Source organism: Amblyomma mixtum, chromosome 1, assembly GCF_055824585.1.
Source record: "Amblyomma mixtum isolate Tamu chromosome 1, ASM5582458v1, whole genome shotgun sequence".
NCBI classification, from domain to species: domain Eukaryota; kingdom Metazoa; phylum Arthropoda; class Arachnida; order Ixodida; family Ixodidae; genus Amblyomma; species Amblyomma mixtum.
The window spans coordinates 125,626,646-125,635,262 of NC_143012.1; the positions used below are offsets into that span (position 1 = coordinate 125,626,646).

General features: G+C 51.2%; 2 non-coding genes across 2 annotated transcripts; both read right to left on the reverse strand.

Moving 5' to 3' along the window:
• Positions 1-402: 402 nt before the first annotated feature.
• TRNAT-GGU (transfer RNA threonine (anticodon GGU)) lies at positions 403-476 on the reverse strand. Its single transcript has one exon. It is a non-coding gene; the product is annotated as a tRNA-Thr (tRNA).
• A 7,803-nt stretch (positions 477-8,279) lies between these two features.
• On the reverse strand, positions 8,280-8,353 carry TRNAT-GGU (transfer RNA threonine (anticodon GGU)). Its single transcript has one exon. It is a non-coding gene; the product is annotated as a tRNA-Thr (tRNA).
• Between the last annotated feature and the right edge of the window lie 264 nt (positions 8,354-8,617).

Sequence of the window (8,617 nt, forward strand, 5' to 3'; positions counted from 1 at the left end):
AGGTGGAGTAGATTTGTAATAAGGGAGTAATTACTCATTGACATCCACCCAAGCGCAGCCATACGGCTACAAAGGAAAGCTATACAGCTTTCTCAGAAACTTCGCAGTTAAAGAAAAATTCGTACTGGTCCGGGGTTCGAACCCGGGACCACCGCTTCACCGGAGCAGTCGCTCTACCAATTGAGCTAACCGGGACGGGAAGCTTATGGTAGGGCGAGAGCGAATTGATCAATAACTCGAAGTTGGAAAAGTGTTGATCAAATTTTTAGGGGAATCCCCCAAGGTGGAGTAGATTTGTAGTAAGGGAGTAATTACTCATTGACATCCTCCCAAGCGCAGCCATACGGCTACAAAGGAAAGCTATACAGCTTTCTCAGAAACTTCGCAGTTAAAGAAAAATTCATCCTGGTCCGGGGTTCGAACCCGGGACCACCGCTTCACCGGAGCAGTCGCTCTACCAACTGAGCTAACCGGGACGGCAAGCTTATGGTAGGGCGAGAGCGAATTGATCAATAACTCGAAGTAGGAAAAGTGTTCATCAAATTTTTAGGGGAATCCCCCAAGGTGGAGTAGATTTGTAGTAAGGGAGTAATTACTCATTGACATCCACCCAAGCGCAGCCATACGGCTACAAAGGAAAGCTATACAGCTTTCTCAGAAACTTCGCAGTTGAAGAAAAATTTGTTCTGGTCCGGGGTTCGAACCCGGGACCACCGCTTCACCGGAGCAGTCGCTCTACCAATTGAGCTAACCGGGACGGCAAGCTGATGGTAGGGCGAGAGCGAATTGATCAATAACTCGAAGTGGGAAAAGTTTTGATCAAATTTTTAGGGGAATCCCCCAAGGTGGAGTAGATTTGTAATAAGGGAGTAATTACTCATTGACATCCACCCAAGCGCAGCCATACGGCTACAAAGGAAATCTATACAGCTTTCTCAGAAACTTCGCAGTTAAAGGAAAATTCGTCCTGGTCCGGGGTTGGAACCCGGGACCACCGCTTCACCGGAGCAGTCGCTCTAGCAATTGAGCTAACCGGGACGGCAAGCTTATGGTAGGGCGAGAGCGAATTGGTCAATAACTCGAAGTGGGAAAAGTGTTGATCAAATTTTTAGGGGAATCCCCCAAGGTGGAGTAAATTTGTAATAAGGAAGTAATTACTCATTGACATCCACCCAAGCGCAGCCATACGGTTACAAAGGAAAGCTATACAGCTTTCTCAGAAACTTCGCAGTTAAAGAAAAATTCGTACTGGTCCGGGCTTCGAACCCGGGACCACCGCTTCACCGGAGCAGTCGCTCTAGCAATTGAGGTAACCGGGACGGCAAGCTTATGGTAGGGCGAGAGAGATTTGATCAATAACTCGAAGTTGGAAAAGTGTTGATCAAAGTTTTAGGGGAATCCCCCAAGGTGGAGTAGTTGTAATAAGTATTTGTAATAAGGGAGTAATTACTCATTGACATCCACCCAAGCGCAGCCATACGGCTACAAAGGAAAGCTATACAGCTTTCTCAGAAACTTCGCAGTTAAAGAAAAATTCATCCTGGTCCGGGGTTCGAACCCGGGACCACCGCTTCACCGGAGCAGTCGCTCTACCAATTGAGCTAACCGGGACGGGAAGCTTATGGTAGGGCGAGAGCGAATTGATCAATAACTCGAAGTTGGAAAAGTGTTGATCAAATTTTTAGGGGAATCCCCCAAGGTGGAGTAGATTTGTAGTAAGGGAGTAATTACTCATTGACATCCACCCAAGCGCAGCCATACGGCTACAAAGGAAAGTGTCGTGTCCGGTCGCTGTGTTGAATGCAGCGAAAGACGCACACGGTACTTTTAGACTTCGTTTATTTAAAGCCGATGAGGGTGCGACCAGCGTCGACCGAGGCAGGAGCCGAACTGGCCACCCGAAGAAAGGAGGGAGCTGAGAAGCGTCCACGGGAGGGAGTGGCTTCCCAGAACAGGAGGAGGGTGCGGGGGCGCACTGTGGGGGGGGGCATCTGGTGACAGCGTGCGACGAGGGGCAAGTGTCGTTAGGAGGAGGATTGAGTGGTCGTTAGGAGGAGGATGCGAACTGTCGTTAGGAGGGGAATGCGAGTGGTCGTTAGGAGGGGGCGCACACACACAAAAGCAATAAGGGGACACAACACTTCCTTCCCCCTTAGAAAGTTGCCTGGTATCGTGCAGGGGTTCGGCGCTCACGCGTGGAGGCGCGCTGGCTTTGTGCGCTCGGGGGAGAAACACTTGTAGGCTGGCTGTTGTTCGCTGTGTCTCCTGGGTCTGTCCTGGGCGAAGTCTCTTCTTCCGGGAAGAGGTGCCAGGCTATGTGGGAAAATGGTGCACGTGTTCTCTCCGCTGGCGGACAGCTCTCAGACGGCGTCGTAAATCTCCGCAGCTGGTTGAGATGTCGGCGTGCTACTGTGCCATGTATGTTGACGAGCCAAGAGCGCAGGCCTATGCGTCTGACAATTGTAGCTTCCTCCCAGCGTGGCTTTTTCAGAAACTGTCGGGCGAGGACGCGCTGCCCCTCATTAAGCGTGCCGCAGCGCGGAATTGCTTTTTCTTCCCGGAACGTCTCTGCCTTTGGCTCGGGGAGGATGGCTGTGAGCTGGGTTCGCATTTCACGCTCGAACATAATTTTCGAGGGGGTCTCGCCTGTTGTGCTCTGAACCGTCGTGTGCTGCTTGAAGAGAAAGCGCGCAAGGCGGCGCTGCAGCGAGCCTGTCTGATCTCTTTCAAGGGCGCGTTTTAGCTCGGCTACGTAGCGCTCGGCTTGTCCGTTTGTCGCTGGGTGGTAGGGGGCCGATGTAACTGATGAGATCCCGTTGTCGCGATAAAACTTGAGGATCTCCGCAGACACAAACGGTGTTCCGTTGTCCGACACTACCTTGCGCGGCAGGCCGAACGTTGCAAATAGTGATCGGAGGTTGTCAATGACTGCTGCCGAAGTCGTCTGTCCCATTTGCCTTATCTCAAGCCACTTTGTGTAGGCATCTACGACCACAAGGAAAGTGCAGCCCTCAATTGGTCCTGCAAAATCAATGTGCAGTGTGTGCCATGGTGTGTCTGGCTTTTCCCATTCTGGGACAGGAGCTTTCGGCGGGGCGCTCCGGCTGCTCTGGCAAGGCTTGCATTCTCGCACCACTGTTTCGATGTCGTTGTCAATGCCAGGCCACCACATGTAGCTTCTGGCACACTTTTTCATTGCAACGATGCCCCGATGTCCGGCGTGGATGAGAGACATAGCTTGTGCGCGTAGTTCTCTCGGCATCACAACTCGGGACCCAAATATGATGCAGCCGCGATGGGTGCTCAACTCTGTAGCTCGCCTGCGGTAAGCGTCGAAGTTGTCCCCTTTGAGTTTATGCACGTTGCCTTGTTGAACAGCTGTGTAAACTAGCCGGAGAGCTGCGCACTTCTGCGTAGATGCTGCAACTGTGCCTGCTGTAAGCGGAGGTTCTGGCAGTGCTTCGAACATCAGAACGTCTCCTGGTGGAAATGGTTCGTCAACAGTTGCGTCTAGTGGCAGACGGCTTAGCGCATCGGCGTTTTGATGTTTACTCCCATTGCGGTAGACCAGAGCGTAGTCGTACGCTGAGAGTTTGATGGAATGCTGCGTCGGCTCGATGACACCTTGCTGCTCCAGTTTGTCCAACTCTTTTTCAACTGAATCTCGGAGAGCAAACGGCACCGGCCTGGCCTTCAGAAATTTGGGTTGCGCGTTGTCCAACAACTCCAGTGTGACCGGGGGCCCTTCGTTTCCTGGAATCTCTTCCGAGAATACTCTTTCGTATTTCTCTTGCAGTTGCTCAACCATGTTCTGGCTCGGCGTCTGGTGTATGCCGCATATCATCACGCCTAGTGGAGAAAACCAGTTTCTCCCTAGAAGGCTTGATCCTGTGCCCTTCACAACAAGCAGAGGTAGCGTATGGGTCTGGCCGTTGTAGTTAACCTGCACGTTGGCAGAGCCCAATAGTGGCAGATTCTGTCCTGACCACGTTCGCAGGTGCGTGTCGTCTTGTTGCAGGGCGGGTGCGTCAGATGGCCATGAAGTTCGGAACGTGTCCTCACTGATCAGAGTACAGGCTGCGCCGGAGTCCACCTCGAACTTAATCAGCTGGTGATGTACGCTTACTTCTGTAAAAATCTTCGGTCGCGTGCCGAGATCCATGGTGTTCAGGTCGTACAACACAGATGGTGTTGCTGATGTTGTTCCATGGAGATCAGATAGCGGCGTATTCTCTGAGGCGTTGACGCTGTGATTAGGCTGGGAAGGTGACTTTATCTTGGCAAGTCTCCGTTTCGTAATGCATGCTCTTTCGATATGCCCTCGCTTGTGGCAAAAATTACACGTGGCTGACTGGAATCGACATCCCTGGGGGTTGTGTTGGTCGTCACACCGCCAGCAGCGTTGTGCCTTTTTGACCGATTTTACAACAACAGAAGGCTTGCGCACCTGGTTGCTTGTCTGGTGTACCGGCTCGGTGTTCCGGCGAATCCCTCTCTGCTGGTGACCGGCGCTCTCCGCTCGAACGGCGATGTCGTAAGCTTTGCTGAATGTGAGGTCCTTCTCAGCGAACAGGCGCTGCTGCAGTGACTCGTCACTCAGTCCGCACACAAATCTGTCGCGTAACATCACGTCCAAGGGAAGCATGGTGGTGTTAGCAGAAGAAGCTGCGTCTCCCTCCTGCCCGGTAGCTGTTGTCGACAGCGTTCCAAAATTGCAGTCGGCAGCGAGCTTCTTGAGCGCGGCTACGTAGGCGCTCACAGTTTCTCCTCCCAGTTGATCTCGTCGTTGGAAGCGAGCCCGGCTGTAGACCTCGGATGGCCTTGGGTCGTAGTGCTTTTGCAGCGCTTTTACGATGTCGTCGTAAGACACTGCCGCTGGTGTGCTTGGCTGAATAAGGGCGCAGACAGTATCGTAGGTCTGCTCCCCGCACAGCGTCAGCAGGTTGGCCCTCTTCAAGGCTGGGTCTGTGATGTTGTTAGCTTCAAAGTAGAACTGAAGGCGTCCAACCCACGATGACCACGATGAGCCGTTGAACTCTGGTATCTGATTGGGAAACCCTCGCGTAGCCATGGCTTGTCAATAGCGTTGCGTAGCGCGGGTCGAATCCACTTTCTCGTCGCCACTGTCGTGTCCGGTCGCTGTGTTGAATGCAGCGAAAGACGCACACGGTACTTTTAGACTTCGTTTATTTAAAGCCGATGAGGGTGCGACCAGCGTCGACCGAGGCAGGAGCCGAACTGGCCGCCCGAAGAAAGGAGGGAGCTGAGAAGCGTCCACGGGAGGGAGTGGCTTCCCAGAACAGGAGGAGGGTGCGGGGGCGCACCGTGGGGGGGCATCTGGTGACAGCGTGCGACGAGGGGCAAGTGTCGTTAGGAGGAGGATTGAGTGGTCGTTAGGAGGAGGATTGAGTGGTCGTTAGGAGGAGGATGCGAACTGTCGTTAGGAGGGGAATGCGAGTGGTCGTTAGGAGGGGGCGCACACACACAAAAGCAATAAGGGGACACAACAGAAAGCTATACAGCTTTCTCTAAAACTTCGCAGTTAAAGAAAAATTCATCCTCGTCCGGGGTTCGAACCCGGGAACACCGCTTCACCGGAGCAGTCGCTCTACCAATTGAGCTAACCGGGACGGCAAGCTTATGGTAGGGCGAGAGCGAATTGATCAATAACTCGAAGTGGGAAAAGTGTTGATCAAATTTTTAGGGGAATCCCCCAAGGTGGAGTAGATTTGTAGTAAGGGAGTAATTACTCATTGACATCCACCCAAGCGCAGCCATACGGCTACAAAGTAATGTAGAAGAACTTCTTGCTGGGCGAGTTGGTGCATAGCTTTCTTGGGATGGCGTTGCGCACACGAACAAACGTACACAGGAAGAGGCAGAAGACAGAAAGAGCGCTCTTTCTGTCTTCTGCCTCTTCCTGTGTACGTTTGTTCGTGTGCGCAACGCCATCCCAAGAAAACGGCTACAAAGAAAAGCTATATAGCTTTCTCAGAAACTTCGCAGTTAAAGGAAAATTCGTCCTGGTCCGGGGTTTGAACCCGGTACCACCGATTCACCGGAGCAGTCGCTCTACCAATTGAGATAACCGGGACGGCAAGCTTATGGTAGGGCGAGAGCGAATTGATCAATAACTCGAAGTGGGAAAAGTGTTGATCAAATTTTTAGGGGAATCCCCCAAGGTGGAGTACATTTGTAATAAGGGAGTAATTACTCATTGACATCCACCCAAGCGCAGCCATACGGCTACAAAGGAAATCTATACAGCTTTCTCAGAAACTTCGCAGTTAAAGAAAAATTCGTAGTGGTCCGGGGTTCGAACCCGGGACCACCGCCTCGCCGGAGGAGTCGCTCTACCAATTGAGCTAACCGGGACGGCAAGCTTATGGTAGGGCGAGAGCGAATTGATCAATAACTCGAAGTGGGAAAAGTGTTGATCAAATTTTTATGGGAATCCCCCAAGGTGGAGTAGATTTGTAATAAGGGAGTAATTACTCATTGACATCCACCCAAGCGCAGCCATAGGGCTACAAAGGAAAGCTATACAGCTTTCTCAGAAACTTCGCAGTTAAAGGAAAATTCGTCCTGGTCCGGGGTTGGAACCCGGGACCACCGCTTCACCGGAGCAGTCGCTCTAGCAATTGAGCTAACCGGGACGGCAAGCTTATGGTAGGGCGAGAGCGAATTGGTCAATAACTCGAAGTGGGAAAAGTGTTGATCAAATTTTTAGGGGAATCCCCCAAGGTGGAGTAAATTTGTAATAAGGGATTAATTACTCATTGACATCCACCCAAGCGCAGCAATACGGTTACAAAGGAAAGCTATACAGCTTTCTCAGAAACTTCGCAGTTAAAGAAAAATTCGTACTGGTCCGGGCTTCGAACCCGGGACCACCGCTTCACCGGAGCAGTCGCTCTAGCAATTGAGGTAACCGGGACGGCAAGCTTATGGTAGGGCGAGAGAGATTTGATCAATAACTCGAAGTTGGAAAAGTGTTGATCAAAGTTTTAGGGGAATCCCCCAAGGTGGAGTAGTTGTAATAAGTATTTGTAATAAGGGAGTAATTACTCATTGACATCCACCCAAGCGCAGCCATACGGCTACAAAGGAAAGCTATACAGCTTTCTCAGAAACTTCGCAGTTAAAGAAAAATTCATCCTGGTCCGGGGTTCGAACCCGGGACCACCGCTTCACCGGAGCAGTCGCTCTACCAATTGAGCTGACCGGGACGGCAAGCTTATGGTAGGGCGAGAGCGAATTGATCAATAACTCGAAATGGGAAAAGTGTTGATCAAATTTTTAGGGGAATCCCCCAAGGTGGAGTAGATTTGTAGTAAGGGAGTAATTACTCATTGACATCCACCCAAGCGCAGCCATACGGCTACAAAGGAAAGCTATATAGCTTTCTCAGAAACTTCGCAGTTAAAGAAAAATTCGTCGTGGTCCGGGGTTCGAACCCGGTACCACCGCTTCACCGGAGCAGTCGCTCTACCAATTGAGCTAACCGGGAGGGCAAGCTTATGGTAGGGCGAGAGCGAATTGATCAATAACTCGAAGTGGGAAAAGTGTTGATCAAATTTTTAGGGGAAACCCCCAAGGTGGAGTAGATTTGTAATAAGGGAGTAATTACTCATTGACATCCACCCAAGTGCAGCCATAGGGCTACAAAGGAAAGCTATACAGCTTTCTCAGAAACTTCGCAGTTAAAGGAAAATTCGTCCTGGTTCGGGGTTGGAACCCGGGACCACCGCTTCACCGGAGCAGTCGCTCTAGCAATTGAGCTAACCGGGACGGCAAGCTTATGGTAGGGCGAGAGCGAATTGGTCAATAACTCGAAGTGGGAAAAGTGTTGATCAAATTTTTAGGGGAATCCGCCAAGGTGGAGCAGATTTGTAGTAAGGGAGTAATTACTCATTGACATCCACCCAAGCGCAGCCATACGGCTACAAAGGAAAGCTATATAGCTTTCTCAGAAACTTCGCAGTTAAAGAAAAATTCGCACTGGTCCGGGGTTCGAACCCGGGACCACCGCTTCACCGGGGCAGTCGCTCTAATAATTGGCCTAACCGGGACGGCAAGCTTATGGTAGGGCGAGAGCGAATTGATCAATAACTAGAAGTTGGAAAAGTGTTGATCAAATTTTTAGGGGAATCCCCCAAGGTGGAGTAGATTTGTAGTAAGAGAGTAATTACTCATTGACATCCACCCAAGCGCAGCCATACGGCTACAAAGGAAAGCTATACAGCTTTCTCAGAAACTTCGCAGTTAAAGAAAAATTCATCCTGGTCCGGGGTTCGAACCCGGGACCACCGCTTCACCGGAGCAGTCGCTCTACCAACTGAGCTAACCGGGACGGCAAGCTTATGGTAGGGCGAGAGCGAATTGATCAATAACTCGAAGTAGGAAAAGTGTTCATCAAATTTTTAGGGGAATCCCCCAAGGTGGAGTAGATTTGTAGTAAGGGAGTAATTACTCATTGACATCCACCCAAGCGCAGCCATACGGCTACAAAGGAAAGCTATACAGCTTTCTCAGAAACTTCGCAGTTGAAGAAAAATTTGTTCTGGTCCGGGGTTCGAACCCGGGACCACCGCTTCACCGGAGCAGTCGCTCTACC